This window comes from Microchirus variegatus (assembly GCF_963457635.1).
Source record: "Microchirus variegatus genome assembly, chromosome: 4".
In the NCBI taxonomy this organism is placed as follows: domain Eukaryota; kingdom Metazoa; phylum Chordata; class Actinopteri; order Pleuronectiformes; family Soleidae; genus Microchirus; species Microchirus variegatus.
Window position 1 is genome coordinate 3,957,364 of NC_139805.1, and position 20,815 is coordinate 3,978,178.

The window sequence follows — 20,815 nt, forward strand, 5'->3', positions numbered from 1 at the left end:
TTTTTTTGGTCCAAAACTTGACAAAAACGTCATACTATACTATGTAGTACGTCATACTATACTATGTCTCCAAAATGTGACCATTTTTGGAGAAAAAAAACTTTGCCCCAAAATTTGACAAAAACGACATACGGACCATTTTTTTGAAAAACCTTTTTTTGGTCCAAAACTTGACAAAAACGTCAAACTATACTATGTAGTACGTCATACTATACTATGTCTCCAAAATGTGACCATTTTTGGGGAAAAAAACAATTGGCCCAAAATTTGACAAAAACGACATACTATACTATGTCGTCCAAAATCTGACAATTTTTTTGAAAAAGAATTGCCCCAAAATTTGACAAAAAGACATACTATACTATGTCGTCCAAAATCGGACCATTTTTTTGAAAAACCTTTTTTTGGTCCAAAACTTGACAAAAACGTCATACTATTATATGTAGTACGTCATACTATACTATGTCTCAGAAATGTGACCATTTTTGGAGAAAAAAATTTGCCCCAAAAATTGACAAAAACGACATACTATACTATGTCGTCCAAAATCGGACCATTTTTTTGAAAAACCTTTTTTTGGTCCAAAACTTGACAAAAACGTCATACTATACTATGTAGTACATTATACTATACTATGTCTCCAAAATGTGACCATTTTTGGAGAAAAAAACAATTGGTCCAAAACTTGACAAAAACGTCATACTATTATATGTAGTACGTCATACTATACTATGTCTCCAAAATGTGACCATTTTTGGAGAAAAAAACAATTGGCCCAAAATTTGACAAAAACGACATACTATACTATGTCGTCCAAAATCTGACCATTTTTTTGAAAAACCTTTTTTTGGTCCAAAACTTGACAAAAACGTCATACTATACTATGTAGTACGTCATACTATACTATGTCTCCAAAATGTGACCATTTTTGGAGAAAAAAACAATTGGCCCAAAATTTGACAAAAACGACATACTATACTATGTCGTCCAAAATCTGACCATTTTTTTGAAAAACCTTTTTTTGGTCCAAAACTTGACAAAAACGTCATACTATTATATGTAGTACATCATACTATACTATGTCTCCAAAATGTGACCATTTTTGGAGAAAAAAAACTTTGCCCCAAAATTTGACAAAAACGACATACTATACTATGTCGTCCAAAATCGGACCATTTTTTTGAAAAACCTTTTTTTGGTCCAAAACTTGACAAAAACGTCAAACTATACTATGTAGTACGTCATACTATACTATGTCTCCAAAATGTGACCATTTTTGGGGAAAAAAACAATTGGCCCAAAATTTGACAAAAACGACATACTATACTATGTCGTCCAAAATCTGACCATTTTTTTGAAAAAGAATTGCCCCAAAATTTGACAAAAAGACATACTATACTATGTCGTCCAAAATCGGACCATTTTTTTGAAAAACCTTTTTTTGGTCCAAAACTTGACAAAAACGTCATACTATTATATGTAGTACGTCATACTATACTATGTCTCAGAAATGTGACCATTTTTGGAGAAAAAAATTTGCCCCAAAAATTGACAAAAACGACATACTATACTGTCGTCCAAAATCGGACCATTTTTTTGAAAAACCTTTTTTTGGTCCAAAACTTGACAAAAACGTCATACTATACTATGTAGTACATTATACTATACTATGTCTCCAAAATGTGACCATTTTTGGAGAAAAAAACAATTGGTCCAAAACTTGACAAAAACGTCATACTATACTATGTAGTACGTCATACTATACTATGTCTCCAAAATGTGACCATTTTTGGAGAAAAAAACAATTGGCCCAAAATTTGACAAAAACGACATACTATACTATGTCGTCCAAAATCGGACCATTTTTTTGAAAAACCTTTTTTTGGTCCAAAACTTGACAAAAACGTCATACTATTATATGTAGTACATCATACTATACTATGTCTCCAAAATGTGACCATTTTTGGAGAAAAAAAACTTTGCCCCAAAATTTGACAAAAACGATATACTATACTATGTCGTCCAAAATCTGACCATTTTTTTGAAAAAGAATTGCCCCAAAATTTGACAAAAACGACATACTATACTATGTCGTCCAAAATCGGACCATTTTTTTGAAAAACCTTTTTTGGTCCAGTACTTGACAAAAACGTCATACTATACTATGTAGTACGTTATACTATACTATGTCTCCAAAATGTGACCATTTTTGGGGAAAAAAACAATTGGCCCAAAATTTGACAAAAACGACATACTATACTATGTCGTCCAAAATCGGACCATTTTTTTGAAAAAACTTTTTTGGTCCAGAACTTGACAAAAACGTCATACTATACTATGTAGTACATCATACTATACTATGTCTCCAAAATGTGACCATTTTTGGAGAAAAAAACAATTGGCCCAAAATTTGACAAAAACGACATACTATACTATGTCGTCCAAAATCGGACCATTTTTTTGAAAAACCTTTTTTTGGTCCAAAACTTGACAAAAACGTCATACTATACTATGTAGTACGTCATACTATACTATGTCTCAGAAATGTGACCATTTTTGGAGAAAAAAACAATTGGCCCAAAATTTGACAAAAACGACATACTATACTATGTCGTCCAAAATCGGACCATTTTTTTGAAAAACCTTTTTTTGGTCCAAAACTTGACAAAAACGTCATACTATACTATGTAGTACGTCATACTATACTATGTCTCCAAAATGTGACCATTTTTGGAGAAAAAAACAATTGGCCCAAAATTTGACAAAAACGACATACTATACTATGTCGTCCAAAATCTGACCATTTTTTTGAAAAACCTTTTTTTGGTCCAAAACTTGACAAAAACGTCATACTATTATATGTAGTACATCATACTATACTATGTCTCCAAAACGTGACCATTTTTGGAGAAAAAAAACTTTGCCCCAAAATTTGACAAAAACGATATACTATACTATGTCGTCCAAAATCTGACCATTTTTTTGAAAAAGAATTGCCCCAAAATTTGACAAAAACGACATACTATACTATGTCGTCCAAAATCGGACCATTTTTTTGAAAAACCTTTTTTTGGTCCAAAACTTGACAAAAACGTCATACTATACTATGTAGTACGTTATACTATACTATGTCTCCAAAATGTGACCATTTTTGGGGAAAAAAACAATTGGCCCAAAATTTGACAAAAACGACATACTATACTATGTCGTCCAAAATCGGACCATTTTTTTGAAAAACCTTTTTTTGGTCCAAAACTTGACAAAAACGTCATACTATACTATGTAGTACATCATACTATACTATGTCTCCAAAATGTGACCATTTTTGGAGAAAAAAACAATTGGCCCAAAATTTGACAAAAACGACATACTATACTATGTCGTCCAAAATCGGACCATTTTTTTGAAAAACCTTTTTTTGGTCCAAAACTTGACAAAAACGTCATACTATACTATGTAGTACGTCATACTATACTATGTCTCAGAAATGTGACCATTTTTGGAGAAAAAAACAATTGGCCCAAAATTTGACAAAAACGACATACTATACTATGTCGTCCAAAATCAGACCATTTTTTTGAAAAACCTTTTTTTGGTCCAAAACTTGACAAAAACGTCATACTATTATATGTAGTACATCATACTATACTATGTCTCCAAAATGTGACCATTTTTGGAGAAAAAAAAAATTTGCCCCAAAATTTGACAAAAACGACATACTATACTATGTCGTCCAAAATCGGACCATTTTTTTGAAAAACCTTTTTTTGGTCCAAAACTTGACAAAAACGTCAAACTATACTATGTAGTACGTCATACTATACTATGTCTCCAAAATGTGACCATTTTTGGGGAAAAAAACAATTGGCCCAAAATTTGACAAAAACAACATACTATACTATGTCGTCCAAAATCTGACCATTTTTTTGAGAAAGAATTGCCCCAAAATTTGACAAAAACGACATACTATACTATGTCGTCCAAAATCGGACCATTTTTTTGAAAAACCTTTTTTTGGTCCAAAACTTGACAAAAACGTCATACTATACTATGTAGTACGTCATACTATACTATGTCTCCAAAATGTGACCATTTTGGGAGAAAAAAACAATTGGCCCAAAATTTGACAAAAACGACATACTATACTATGTCGTCCAAAATCGGACCATTTTTTTGAAAAACCTTTTTTTGGTCCAAAACTTGACAAAAACGTCATACTATTATATGTAGTACATCATACTATACTATGTCTCCAAAACGTGACCATTTTTGGAGAAAAAAAATTTGCCCCAAAATTTGACAAAAACGACATACAAAACTATGTCGTCCAAAATCGGACCATTTTTTTGAAAAACCTTTTTTTGGTCCAAAACTTGACAAAAACGTCATACTATACTATGTAGTACGTTATACTATACTATGTCTCCAAAATGTGACCATTTTTGGAGAAAAAAACAATTGGCCCAACATTTGACAAAAACGACATACTATATACTATGTCGTCCAAAATCTGACCATTTTTTTGAAAAACCTTTTTTTGGTCCAAAACTTGACAAAAACGTCATACTATTATATGTAGTACGTCATACTATACTATGTCTCCAAAATGTGACCATTTTTGGAGTAAAAAATTTGCCCCAAAATTTGACAAAAACGACATACTATACTATGTCGTCCAAAATCGGACCATTTTTTTGAAAAACCTTTTTTTGGTCCAAAACTTGACAAAAACGTCAAACTATACTATGTAGTACGTCATACTAAACTATGTCTCCAAAATGTGACCATTTTTGGAGAAAAAAATTTGCCCCAAAATTTGACAAAAACGACATACTATACTATGTCGTCCAAAATCGGACCATTTTTTTGAAAAACCTTTTTTTGGTCCAAAACTTGACAAAAACGTCAAACTATACTATGTAGTACGTCATACTATACTATGTCTCCAAAATGTGACCATTTTTGGGGAAAAAAACAATTGGCCCAAAATTTGACAAAAACAACATACCATACTATGTCGTCCAAAATCTGACCATTTTTTTGAAAAAAATTTGCCCCAAAATTTGACAAAAACGACATACTATACTATGTCGTCCAAAATCGGACCATTTTTTGGAAAAACCTTTTTTTGGTCCAAAACTTGACAAAAACGTCATACTATACTATGTAGTACGTCATACTATACTATGTCTCCAAAATGTGACCATTTTTGGAGAAAAAACAATTGGCCCAAAATTTGACAAAAACGACATACTATACTATGTCGTCCAAAATCGGACCATTTTTTTGAAAAACCTTTTTTTGGTCCAAAACTTGACAAAAACGTCATACTATTATATGTAGTACATCATACTATACTATGTCTCCAAAATGTGACCATTTTTGGAGAAAAAAAAATGCCCCAAAATTTGACAAAAACGACATACTATACTATGTCGTCCAAAATCGGACCATTTTTTTGAAAAACCTTTTTTTGGTCCAAAACTTGACAAAAACGTCATACTATACTATGTAGTACGTTATACTATACTATGTCTCCAAAATGTGACCATTTTTGGAGAAAAAAACAATTGGCCCAACATTTGACAAAAACGACATACTATACTATGTCGTCCAAAATCTGACCATTTTTTTGAAAAACCTTTTTTTGGTCCAAAACTTGACAAAAACGTCATACTATTATATGTAGTACATCATACTATACTATGTCTCCAAAATGTGACCATTTTTTGAGAAAAAAAATTTGCCCCAAAATTTGACAAAAACGACATACTATACTATGTCGTCCAAAATCGGACCATTTTTTTTAAAAACCTTTTTTTGGTCCAAAACTTGACAAAAACGTCATACTATACTATGTAGTACGTCATACTATACTATGTCTCCAAAATGTGACCATTTTTGGAGAAAAAAACAATTGGCCCAAAATTTGACAAAACGACATACTATATACTATGTCGTCCAAAATCTGACCATTTTTTTGAAAAACCTTTTTTTGGTCCAAAACTTGACAAAAACGTCAAACTATACTATGTAGTACGTCATACTATACTATGTCTCCAAAATGTGACCATTTTTGGGGAAAAAAACAATTGGCCCAAAATTTGACAAAAACAACATACTATACTATGTCGTCCAAAATCTGACCATTTTTTTGAAAAAAATTTGCCCCAAAATTTGACAAAAACGACATACTATACTATGTCGTCCAAAATCGGACCATTTTTTGGAAAAACCTTTTTTTGGTCCAAAACTTGACAAAAACGTCATACTATACTATGTAGTACGTCATACTATACTATGTCTCCAAAATGTGACCATTTTTGGAGAAAAAAACAATTGGCCAAAATTTGACAAAAACGACATACTATACTATGTCGTCCAAAATCGGACCATTTTTTTGAAAAACCTTTTTTTGGTCCAAAACTTGACAAAAACGTCATACTATTATATGTAGTACATCATACTATACTATGTCTCCAAAATGTGACCATTTTTGGAGAAAAAAAAATGCCCCAAAATTTGACAAAAACGACATACTATACTATGTCGTCCAAAATCTGACCATTTTTTTGAAAAACCTTTTTTTGGTCCAAAACTTGACAAAAACGACATACTATACTATGTCGTCCAAAATCGGACCATTTTTTTTAAAACCTTTTTTTGGTCCAAAACTTGACAAAAACGTCATACTATACTATGTAGTACGTCATACTATACTATGTCTCCAAAATGTGACCATTTTTGGAGAAAAAAACAATTGGCCCAAAATTTGACAAAAACGACATACTATATACTATGTCGTCCAAAATCTGACCATTTTTTTGAAAAACCTTTTTTTGGTCCAAAACTTGACAAAAACGTCAAACTATACTATGTAGTACGTCATACTATACTATGTCTCCAAAATGTGACCATTTTTGGGGAAAAAAACAATTGGCCCAAAATTTGACAAAAACAACATACTATACTATGTCGTCCAAAATCTGACCATTTTTTGAAAAAAATTTGCCCCAAAATTTGACAAAAACGACATACTATACTATGTCGTCCAAAATCGGACCATTTTTTGGAAAAACCTTTTTTTGGTCCAAAACTTGACAAAAACGTCATACTATACTATGTAGTACGTCATACTATACTATGTCTCCAAAATGTGACCATTTTTGGAGAAAAAAACAATTGGCCCAAAATTTGACAAAAACGACATACTATACTATGTCGTCCAAAATCGGACCATTTTTTTGAAAAACCTTTTTTTGGTCCAAAACTTGACAAAAACGTCATACTATTATATGTAGTACATCATACTATACTATGTCTCCAAAATGTGACCATTTTTGGAGAAAAAAAAATGCCCCAAAATTTGACAAAAACGACATACTATACTATGTCGTCCAAAATCTGACCATTTTTTTGAAAAACCTTTTTTTGGTCCAAAACTTGACAAAAACGTCATACTATACTATGAAGTACGTTATACTATACTATGTCTCCAAAATGTGACCATTTTTGGAGAAAAAAACAATTGGCCCAACATTTGACAAAAACGACATACTATACTATGTCGTCCAAAATCTGACCATTTTTTTGAAAAACCTTTTTTTGGTCCAAAACTTGACAAAAACGTCATACTATTATATGTAATACGTCATACTATATTATGTCTCCAAAATGTGACCATTTTTGGAGAAAAAAACAATTGGCCCAAAATTTGACAAAAACGACATACTATACTATGTCGTCCAAAATCTGACCATTTTTTTGAAAAACGTTTTTTTGGTCCAAAACTTGACAAAAACGTCATACTATTATATGTAGTACGTCATACTATACTATGTCTCCAAAATGTGACCATTTTTGGAGAAAAAAAATTTGCCCCAAAATTTGACAAAACGACATACTATACTATGTCGTCCAATATCTGACCATTTTTTTGAAAAACTTTTTTTGGTCCAAAACTTGACAAAAACGTCATACTATACTATGTAGTACGTTATACTATACTATGTCTCCAAAATGTGACCATTTTTGGAGAAAAAAACAATTGGCCCAAAATTTGACAAAAACGACATACTATACTATGTCGTCCAAATTCTGACCATTTTTTTGAAAAACGTTTTTTTGGTCCAAAACTTGACAAAAACGTCATACTATTATATGTAATACGTCATACTATACTATGTCTCCAAAATGTGACAATTTTTGGAGAAAAAAACAATTGGCCCAAAATTTGACAAAAACGACATACTATGTCATACTATGACATATACTATGTCGTCCAAAATCTGACCATTTTTTTGAAAAACGTTTTTTTGGTCCAAAACTTGACAAAAACGTCATACTATTATATGTAGTAGAATTATACTTATTATATTATATGTAGTACGTCATACTATACTATGAAAAAAAATTTGCCCCAAAATTTGACAAAAACGACATACTATACTATGTCGTCCAAAATCTGACCATCTTTTTGAAAAACGTTTTTTTGGTCCAAAACTTGACAAAAACGTCACACTATACTACGTAGTACGTTATACTATACTATGTCTCCAAAATGTGACCATTTTTGGAGAAAAAAACAATTGGCCCAAAATTTGACAAAAACGTCATACTATACTATGTCGTCCAATATCTGACCATTTTTTTGAAAAACGTTTTTTTGGTCCAAAACTTGACAAAAACGTCATACTATTATATGTAATACGTCATACTATACTATGTCTCCAAAATGTGACCATTTTTGGAGAAAAAAAAAATTTGCCCCAAAATTTGACAAAAACGACATACTATATACTATGTCGTCCAAAATCGGACCATTTTTTTGAAAAACCTTTTTTTGGTCCAAAACTTGACAAAAACGTCATACTATACTATGTAGTACGTTATACTATACTATGTCTCCAAAATGTGACCATTTTTGGAGAAAAAAACAATTGGCCCAACATTTGACAAAAACGACATACTATACTATGTCGTCCAAAATCTGACCATTTTTTTGAAAAACCTTTTTTTGGTCCAAAACTTGACAAAAACGTCATACTATTATATGTAATACGTCATACTATATTATGTCTACAAAATGTGACCATTTTTGGAGAAAAAAACAATTGGCCCAAAATTTGACAAAAACGACATACTATACTATGTCGTCCAAAATCTGACCATTTTTTTGAAAAACGTTTTTTTGGTCCAAAACTTGACAAAAACGTCATACTATTATATGTAGTACGTCATACTATACTATGTCTCCAAAATTTGACCATTTTTGGAGAAAAAAAATTTGCCCCAAAATTTGACAAAAACGACATACTATACTATGTCGTCCAATATCTGACCATTTTTTTGAAAAACTTTTTTTGGTCCAAAACTTGACAAAAATGTCATACTATACTATGTAGTACGTTATACTATACTATGTCTCCAAAATGTGACCATTTTTGGAGAAAAAAACAATTGGCCCAAAATTTGACAAAAACGACATACTATACTATGTCGTCCAAAATCTGACCATTTTTTTGAAAAACGTTTTTTTGGTCCAAAACTTGACAAAAACGTCATACTATTATATGTAATACGTCATACTATATTATGTCTCCAAAATGTGACAATTTTTGGAGAAAAAAACAATTGGCCCAAAATTTGACAAAAACGACATACTATACTATGTCGTCCAAAATCTGACCATTTTTTTGAAAAACGTTTTTTTGGTCCAAAACTTGACAAAAACGTCATACTATTATATGTAATATGTCATACTATACTATGTCTCCAAAATGTGACCATTTTTGGAGAAAAAAAAAATTTGCCCCAAAATTTGACAAAAACGACATACTATATACTATGTCGTCCAAAATCGGACCATTTTTTTGAAAAACCTTTTTTTGGTCCAAAACTTGACAAAAACGTCAAACTATACTATGTAGTACGTCATACTATACTATGTCTCCAAAATGTGACCATTTTTGGGGAAAAAAACAATTGGCCCAAAATTTGACAAAAACAACATACTATACTATGTCGTCCAAAATCTGACCATTTTTTTGAAAAAAATTTGCCCCAAAATTTGACAAAAACGACATACTATACTATGTCGTCCAAAATCGGACCATTTTTTGGAAAAACCTTTTTTTGGTCCAAAACTTGACAAAAACGTCATACTATACTATGTAGTACGTCATACTATACTATGTCTCCAAAATGTGACCATTTTTGGAGAAAAAAACAATTGGCCCAAAATTTGACAAAAACGACATACTATACTATGTCGTCCAAAATCTGACCATTTTTTTGAAAAACGTTTTTTTGGTCCAAAACTTGACAAAAACGTCATACTATTATATGTAATATGTCATACTATACTATGTCTCCAAAATGTGACCATTTTTGGAGAAAAAAAAAATTTGCCCCAAAATTTGACAAAAACAACATACTATATACTATGTCGTCCAAAATCTGACCATTTTTTTGAAAAACCTTTTTTTGGTCCAAAACTTGACAAAAACGTCAAACTATACTATGTAGTACGTCATACTATACTATGTCTCCAAAATGTGACCATTTTTGGGGAAAAAAACAATTGGCCCAAAATTTGACAAAAACAACATACTATACTATGTCGTCCAAAATCTGACCATTTTTTTGAAAAAAATTTGCCCCAAAATTTGACAAAAACGACATACTATACTATGTCGTCCAAAATCGGACCATTTTTTGGAAAAACCTTTTTTTGGTCCAAAACTTGACAAAAACGTCATACGTAGTACGTCATACTATACTATGTCTCCAAAATGTGACCATTTTTGGAGAAAAAAACAATTGGCCCAAAATTTGACAAAACGACATACTATACTATGTCGTCCAAAATCGGACCATTTTTTTGAAAAACGTTTTTTTGGTCCAAAACTTGACAAAAACGTCATACTATACTATGAAGTACGTTATACTATACTATGTCTCCAAAATGTGACCATTTTTGGAGAAAAAAACAATTGGCCCTACATTTGACAAAAACGACATACTATACTATGTCGTCCAAAATCTGACCATTTTTTTGAAAAACCTTTTTTTGGTCCAAAACTTGACAAAAACGTCATACTATTATATGTAATACGTCATACTATATTATGTCTCCAAATGTGACCATTTTTGGAGAAAAAAACAATTGGGCCCAAAATTTGACAAAAACGACATACTATACTATGTCGTCCAAAATCTGACCATTTTTTTGAAAACGTTTTTTTGGTCCAAAACTTGACAAAAACGTCATACTATTATATGTAGTACGTCATACTATACTAGTCTCCAAAATGTGACCATTTTTGGAGAAAAAAAATTTGCCCCAAAATTTGACAAAACGACATACTATACTATGTCGTCCAATATCTGACCATTTTTTTGAAAAACTTTTTTTGGTCCAAAACTTGACAAAAACGTCATACTATACTATGTAGTACGTTATACTATACTATGTCTCCAAAATGTGACCATTTTTGGAGAAAAAAACAATTGGCCCAAAATTTGACAAAAACGACATACTATACTATGTCGGTCCAAATTCTGACCATTTTTTTGAAAAAACGTTTTTTTGGTCCAAAACTTGACAAAAAACGTCATACTATTATATGTAATACGTCATACTATACTATGTCTCCAAAATGTGACAATTTTTGGAGAAAAAAACAATTGGCCCAAAATTTGACAAAAACGACATACTATACTATGTCGTCCAAAATCTGACCATTTTTTTGAAAAACGTTTTTTTGTCCAAAACTTGACAAAAACGTCATACTATTATATGTATAGAATTATACTTATTATATTATATGTAGTACGTCATACTATACTATGAAAAAAATTTGCCCCAAAATTTGACAAAAACGACATACTATACTAAGTCGTCCAAAATCTGACCATCTTTTTGAAAAACGTTTTTTGGTCCAAAACTTGACAAAAACGTCACACTATACTACGTAGTACGTTATACTATACTATGTCTCCAAAATGTGACCATTTTTGGAGAAAAAAACAATTGGCCCAAAATTTGACAAAAACGTCATACTATACTATGTCGTCCAATATCTGACCATTTTTTTGAAAAACGTTTTTTTTTGGTCCAAAACTTGACAAAAACGTCATACTATTATATGTAATACGTCATACTATACTATGTCTCCAAAATGTGACCATTTTTGGAGAAAAAAAAAATTTGCCCCAAAATTTGACAAAAACGACATACTATATACTATGTCGTCCAAAATCGGACCATTTTTTTGAAAACCTTTTTTTGGTCCAAAACTTGACAAAAACGTCATACTATACTATGTAGTACGTTTATACTATACTATGTCTCCAAAATGTGACCATTTTTGGAGAAAAAAACAATTGGCCCAACATTTGACAAAAACGACATACTATACTATGTCGTCCAAAATCTGACCATTTTTTTGAAAAACCTTTTTTTGGTCCAAAACTTGACAAAAACGTCATACTATTATATGTAATACGTCATACTATATTATGTCTACAAAATGTGACCATTTTTGGAGAAAAAAAACAATTGGGCCCAAAATTTGACAAAAACGACATACTATACTATGTCGTCCAAAATCTGACCATTTTTTTGAAAAACGTTTTTTTGGTCCAAAACTTGACAAAAACGTCATACTATTATATGTAGTACGTCATACTATACTATGTCTCCAAAATGTGACCATTTTTGGAGAAAAAAAATTTGCCCCAAAATTTGACAAAAACGACATACTATACTATGTCGTCCAATATCTGACCATTTTTTTGAAAAACTTTTTTTTGGTCCAAAACTTGACAAAAATGTCATACTATACTATGTAGTACGTTATACTATACTATGTCTCCAAAATGTGACCATTTTTGGAGAAAAAAACAATTGGCCCAAAATTTGACAAAAACGGACATACTATACTATGTCGTCCAAAATCTGACCATTTTTTTGAAAAACGTTTTTTTGGTCCAAAACTTGACAAAAACGTCATACTATTATATGTAATACGTCATACTATATTATGTCTCCAAAATGTGACAATTTTTGGAGAAAAAAACAATTGGCCCAAAATTTGACAAAAACGACATACTATACTATGTCGTCCAAAATCTGACCATTTTTTTGAAAAACGTTTTTTTGGTCCAAAACTTGACAAAAACGTCATACTATTATATGTAATACGTCATACTATATTATGTCTCCAAAATGTGACAATTTTTGGAGAAAAAAACAATTGGCCCAAAATTTGACAAAAACGACATACTATACTATGTCGTCCAAAATCTGACCATTTTTTTGAAAAACGTTTTTTTGGTCCAAAACTTGACAAAAACGTCATACTATTATATGTAATATGTCATACTATACTATGTCTCCAAAATGTGACCATTTTTGGAGAAAAAAAAATTTGCCCCAAAATTTGACAAAACGACATACTATACTATGTCGTCCAAAATCTGACAATTTTTTTGAAAAACGTTTTTTTGGTCCAAAACTTGACAAAAACGTCATACTATTATATGTAGTACGTCATACTATACTATGTCTCCAAAATGTGACCATTTTTGGAGAAAAAAACAATTGGCCCAAAATTTGACAAAAACGACATACTATACTATGTCGTCCAAAATCTGACCATTTTTTTGAAAAACGTTTTTTTGGTCCAAAACTTGACAAAAACGTCATACTATTATATGTAGTAGAATTATACTTATTATATTATATGTAGTACGTCATACTATACTATGAAAAAAAATTTGCCCCAAAATTTGACAAAAACGACATACTATACTATGTCGTCCAAAATCTGACCATCTTTTTGAAAAACGTTTTTTTGGTCCAAAACTTGACAAAAACGTCATACTATTATATGTAGTAGAATTATACTTATTATATTATATGTAGTACGTCATACTATACTATGAAAAAAAATTTGCCCCAAAATTTGACAAAAACGACATACTATACTATGTCGTCCAAAATCTGACCATCTTTTTGAAAAACGTTTTTTTGGTCCAAAACTTGACAAAAACGTCACACTATACTACGTAGTACGTTATACTATACTATGTCTCCAAAATGTGACCATTTTTGGAGAAAAAAACAATTGGCCCAAAATTTGACAAAAACGTCATACTATACTATGTCGTCCAAAATCTGACCATTTTTTTGAAAAACGTTTTTTTGGTCCAAAACTTGACAAAAATGTCATACTATTATATGTAGTACGTCATACTATACTATGTCTCCAAAATGTGACCATTTTTGGAGAAAAAAACAATTGGCCCAAAATTTGACAAAAACGACATACTATACTATGTCGTCCAAAATCTGACCATTTTTTTGAAAAACGTTTTTTTGGTCCAAAACTTGACAAAAACGTCATACTATACTACGTAGTACGTTATACTATACTATGTCTCCAAAATGTGACCATTTTTGGAGAAAAAAACAATTGGCCCAAAATTTGACAAAAACGTCATACTATACTATGTCGTCCAAAATCTGACCATTTTTTTGAAAAACGTTTTTTTGGTCCAAAACTTGACAAAAACGTCATACTATTATATGTAGTACGTCATACTATACTATGTCTCCAAAATGTGACCATTTTTGGAGAAAAAAAATTTGCCCCAAAATTTGACAAAAACGACATACTATACTATGTCGTCCAAAATCTGACCATTTTTTTGAAAAACGTTTTTTTGGTCCAAAACTTGACAAAAACGTCATACTATTATATGTAATACGTCATACTATACTATGTCTCCAAAATGTGACCATTTTTGGAGAAAAAAAAAATTTGCCCCAAAATTTGACAAAAACGACATACTATACTATGTCGTCCAAAATCTGACAATTTTTTTGAAAAACGTTTTTTTGGTCCAAAACTTGACAAAAACGTCATACTATTATATGTAGTACGTCATACTATACTATGTCTCCAAAATGTGACCATTTTTGGAGAAAAAAACAATTGGCCCAAAATTTGACAAAAACGACATACTATACTATGTCGTCCAAAATCTGACCATTTTTTTGAAAAACGTTTTTTTGGTCCAAAACTTGACAAAAACGTCATACTATTATATGTAGTACTTCATACTATACTATGTCTCCAAAATCTGACCATCTTTTTGAAAAACGTTTTTTTGGTCCAAAAAATTTTTGGAGAAAAAAAATGGATTGAGTGTAAAAAAAAAATCATATCTCTGATCCAGAGATTTGATGGCAATTTAAATGTAATATGGGAAGTCCCATTTAACAAGTTGAATGAATTTAACAGATGAATGAACTTTGACGTCAAAAATATAACAGACAAGCGAAAGTTTGTATTTGAACAAAATATTGTCTTTATTCTGCAAGAGAACCGAACATGATGGAGCTCCACTTAGAAACATACATGAGATCAGCTTAGAAACAAATCTACAACCAACAAACAACTGCATCTGTGTGGTGACGGGCCGAAAGCATTTCAGAGAGAGAGAGAGAAGGGACAGGGACAGTGACAGAGGGTAACACTGAGGAAGAGGCTGAAGTATTCACACTTATGATGTAAAAGTGTCATTGTGAAATATATTTTGTTTAATTGATTTATGTTTGGAAACTTGTTCTATATCATATTTTTAAATAGCACACAGGCCAGGGGTCACCAACTATAAAAACGTAAATAGTGAAAAGTAAATGTCACTGGTCCACTTCCTCAGAGTTACGTTGTCATGGTTGTCGCACAACTGACATAAACAAGGGACTGGAACTTGTTTTAGCTGTAAGCAGTGATGTGACATTTGATATATTCAATCAGATCTGAAAACATCATCAACAGACAAATAACAGTTGTTTTTTTTCCAAAAAGGCATTTAAAAAAAATACTTTTATACACAAAAAAACAACAGTCAATAGTACCAAATATGCATGCTGGACCTGTAGGTTTGTTAAAACAAAGGGGAGTGTGTGGGGGGGGGGGATCATATACACGTTTTTAAAAACTTTTTTTTAATTTTTATCTTTTTAAAGTTTGTTTTTCTTAAAGTTTTACATTTAGATGTGAGAAGGTGTTACTTCTCGAAAGCTGTGCTGGGTACTGTGATCAGACAAGCAGTGGAGAGAACTGACAACCACGACTCCTCGGTGAGAATTGCAGACATTATTCAAACCTGGCTGCAAATAAAACTTTGCAGAACTGCTTGAGTGCGATGTTGTAGTAAGAATAGTAAGAGTAGCAACTGATGAAACAACAGGGCAGTTGCTATTTTAACAGTCCTGATGGTGATAGTGAGTATAATCACTCAGAAAAAAAGGTTCTTGTTACTGAGAATGTGCACCTTTTTTTCGTTTCCTAGAGTTATTTGAGTTGAAAGTTAAGAGTGAAATCTCAACTCAACAGTCAGTAAAAAAATCAACTTGGTTTGTTCCACGAACCCTCTCACTGCTTTTCTTTCAACAAACCCCTGCCCCTTTAAGAAACACCCCTGTAGTGTGTTGACTCCTCATTTCATAACTCACTTTGCTATTTGAACCTAATGGGGAACCTTGCATGTTGTGAAAGGAGTGAGATACGGAGCAGGAAAACAGTCCTGTAGAAACCTCTGATCGGAAAGTGTTGAAATCATCATGAATGAGAACTGACATAATTTCAGGAATTTAAAATAATAACAATAATAAAAAAGATAATTTAACACACAGAGATAAGCTAAATGCAAACGACACTGAAGCTCATCCATCTGGTTTTCTTGCCCTGAAGTGCAACCAAAACAAAGTTTACACATTCTTATTTTTAGACAAGAATGTTGTGTAATATTGTGTGTGTGTGTGTGTGTGTGCGAGAAATAATGTGTTTTATTGTGACCGAGGCTCTGTTTCTTGTTCCCATGACATCGATACCTTTCTTTAAAATGTGTTGCCATAAATTTGAAAGAAAAGCCCTTTGAGGTTTCTAAAGGACAGAAAACATGAAAAACTGGGGACTCAACGACTCGGTTCATAAAAAACTGCACAGAAAACTGAACAGAACAAATAAAGTACAATTGATTTTTTTTCCTTTTCACCACTGAACTCTTTAAAGACTTACTGACAAAAGTACCTGTTTGAACTCATTTCAGCACAAACAGTCAACATTCTCTGTTCACTCGCACAAGACACTCATTCCCACAACGCGTGTCATCTTCTGAGTTGTGGAGATGTGTAACGGAATAAATTCAACACAAAGATTAATGACAACTGAAATCTTTGGTCTGGGAGAACCTGAAAAGAAAAAAAAAAACGTATAAACGACCCCTTAAACAGTAATATATTTTAGCCTTCATTCATATATTTCATGTATATATATATCTGTATTTATATATGATAGATATGACATCTCTGTGTAATGTATATGCAGACATCACAGGTTTATATTATCACAAGTCTCTTGTAGGTGAACGAACGAATGAATGTGTGCAAGTTCAGGCGAGAGCCCTCTGTGAAGGGAAAATAAAAACCGTCAACATACAAATCTCTGAGAATAGGTTCAAAATGTGCCTCATTTCCCTTCTAAAGTACCTCTAACATTAGCCTGTAATGAATACTGTGCATCTGTCATAAAACTCTTACTCTAAGGGAACACATCCGGTTATTTTGCTTCTATAAATGTACGTATTTTTTCCATATAAAGACATTCAATAGTGAGCAATGAGATATTGTTCAAGTAATATAAAGTAAGGGATATTTCTAATATAAGTCCCCTAGGGATAAAAAAAAAAAAAAAAAAGAAGACCTGTAGGGGATTGAAAAACTATTGGTGCGTTTGCATTTGTATTTTTCGGAATTTCTGACTTCGAAACTCGGAGCAACATCATCAACACAGCCAATACAGTTAATAGACCTAATATATATATAAATGTAATATATATATATATATAAAGAGTGTTCTGATCAACTGGTGGCTAACAATGGCTGGTCTGAGATATGATTCCTATTTTTCACTGTTGTGAGTTCCGATGTAAATGGAAAGCAGCATTAGACATCCTTTTTGACACCGTAAGCTATGGGAAGCCATGAGGGACAAGACTGTTGACGTGAGGACACTACAAAAGTCAAAGTGTTAAGGGGATGAAACTTGGTACTGAGAGTGATGATGTAACAGTGAATGCAAAAAAACAACAACCCTGATTTACTTCTCTTTCTTTATTAAACGGCTGGCTTCGCTGTGTGGTCAGTTTTCGACGGTAAACTTGATAAAACACCTGAGGGTTTAGTGACTCTGCGATGGGCAGACCTCAAAAGGTCTGCCGGGAATCAAAATGGGCCTGCGTTTCCGGTAGCACCTCGAGTTTTGGATCATGTAAGTTGCTGAGAAACGTGCATGACAGCGGTGCTTTCACGATAACAAACCAACAAAAAAAAACTGAAAACAACAACTAAAAAAAAAAAAACTGCTTCGGACCCCGGAACGATCCTTTTGTACATTCAAGATTATATCCACAAATCCCGCCTCGTGTCCTGTCAGACGAAGGAGATCAAAAGCCATTTCATAATTTCAACGTTTGGTGTTCACAAAGAATTATGTTAGCATTCTGCTGCTGCGTGGTCACAAATGATTGGGCACTACTCGTCAGGTATGACTCGGGCCCAGATATCTTTGCATTTCTGACTCCTAGACTGCAACAAGGTGAACTAGGGGGCGACGTCGCTCCCGGTTCCGAGTTCAGATGTAAATGGAACGGAACATCGCTTCACCCGGACTTTGACAGTGACTGAGGAGGACACTGAGGCGGGTGTAGATAAAAAAACACGGTGGGTACAACCAAGGTTATCTCATTCATGCACAACGCCTCGCTTCTCAAACAAATGGCCCACTTCCTTAAAAAAAACCTGACACAGTCCCTAAGATTTGTGTGCATAAATATTGTATATACTGTGTGTGTGTGCGTGTGTGTGAGATGCTGGCCGATTATACACCGGACAATAAAAAAAGACATCCTGCAGACAGTGTGCGGTGCTTCGTCTGACTTTGTAACCAGCATTGTCTGAGCTTTTAGCTGATTTCTGACACAAGAAAAGGGAGGTTAAGTTTAAGAGGGGGTGGAGTGAACTGTGACTATATCCACACTACATTTTTCACTTGAAAATGGCGTTTTCCCAACAAAAAAATCCAACGGCAATTGTGTGTCGGGATAAACAGGAAGTATCCGACACACAAATTCTCTCCGCTACGGTTGTTTGCTTAGTTTCTGTTAATTCTAGGGCTGCAACTGACAATTACTTTTCTAGTTGTTGACATGTCATAAAATATTGATCGGTGTTTCTGTCCACAATAAAATTATTCCATTAGAATGAATTATTTGTTATATGGAGCAAAGAAAGGGGAAAATATTCACACTTAAGAAGAACAAAACAGTTGGCGGTTAATTTTAAATACTACTTAAGACAAGAAACAAAAGTGAAAATGTGTATTTTATTGGACCGACACTGAGGTGAAACTGGTGAAAGAAATCCACTCATTTCTTCTTAGTTTTTCATTTTGGAAGGAAACGCCAATGAAAGAGTGTAGCGAGGATGAACATTGATTAAAAAGGTCTCTCCTTAATCAACAGCCAATCAGTGAATAGAAGAATAGATTAGAGAGTGTTATTTTTCTTTTCAGTTTTTGAAGATTAATTTTATTGTGTGATGCTTATTTTGTCTTTGAAAGAAAAAAAAAAAAAAAAAAGCTTTCTCTGGTTATAAAGTCAAGTAGCCAGCAGTTCTGAAGTTCTGTTCTCAAATAAAAAAAAAAAAAAAAAAAATGAACAAAATAAAATTAAAAAAAAGGAACCTAAGCAATCAGACAAACAAAACACAACTGTGCACTTTGATTATCTCTTGGACCTTAGTGCATCGCCATCTTTCTGCCTGACTGCTGAACTACATTAACACAATTCTAGATTGCACACGTTCTTTCAAGTTTTCAGTATTTGCTCCTTAAAGCCTGTGTCTACAGCTCTGGGAAGTTGCTTCTATCTGTGTTACACACAGAAAAGCCCATTATTGTATTATCAAAGCTTATTTATCGCTGAAGGTTTTCATAACAAAAAAAACAAACAGTCCCTAATTTCCAATCCACACTCCGTGTTACCATTCACTCGGTTTCTTTGAACCACACATAAAAATGGGTTTTCAGGTTTTATGTCAGACTTTTTTTAAACTGACCTTTTTTCCTGTCTGGTTGTGTGTGACCTCAGAGCTCTGTGTGTTTGTAATTCGGGTCTCATAGCTGTGCAAACCTTTGAATAACAGCACCTGCAGTGCAGCTTTGGCATGGCAGTCATCAAATTGCATGTTTAAGTCTTTAGTCGCTACATTTATGTTGCCATTTGAGTCACAGTAGTTAGTAAAAGAAAAAGTAGGTCCCCAAAAAGAATGTTTGGGAAATACTGGTTTAAAGCACATTCTTATAGTAATCGCTATAATGTGGTGAATTGCAAATTCGTTTGTCCAAAGAGCAACGTACAGAGTGCTGAGGTCACAGAGGGGAGTCGCTTCAGAAACTTCCTATTCAAACATCTGTATTTACAGAAGCTTCTGGCCTTTCTGTTTGCATACCATGTGGGTTTTTAACCCCCAACCCAAGAAGAAGAAAAGGATGTTTGGTGCCCAAAAACTCTTGTTTTATGTGTGGTCTCAAACACACCATTCATTAGCTTTTTACTCCTTTCTCTGTTCACAGAAAAGAAAGAAAGAAAGACTCGTTGCACCACCTTTGGTCTCTGGTTCTAATCTGTGACGTTGCCATTAACAAATTGGCAAAAAAAAACACAAATAAAAACAAAA

At 32.6% G+C, this 20,815-nt stretch overlaps 1 protein-coding gene across 2 annotated transcripts in view; it reads left to right on the forward strand.

Moving 5' to 3' along the window:
* The window catches only part of mast2 (microtubule associated serine/threonine kinase 2), a 264,070-nt gene that overhangs the window by 136,687 nt on the left and 106,568 nt on the right, over nucleotides 1-20,815 (forward strand). The window lies entirely within an intron of this gene.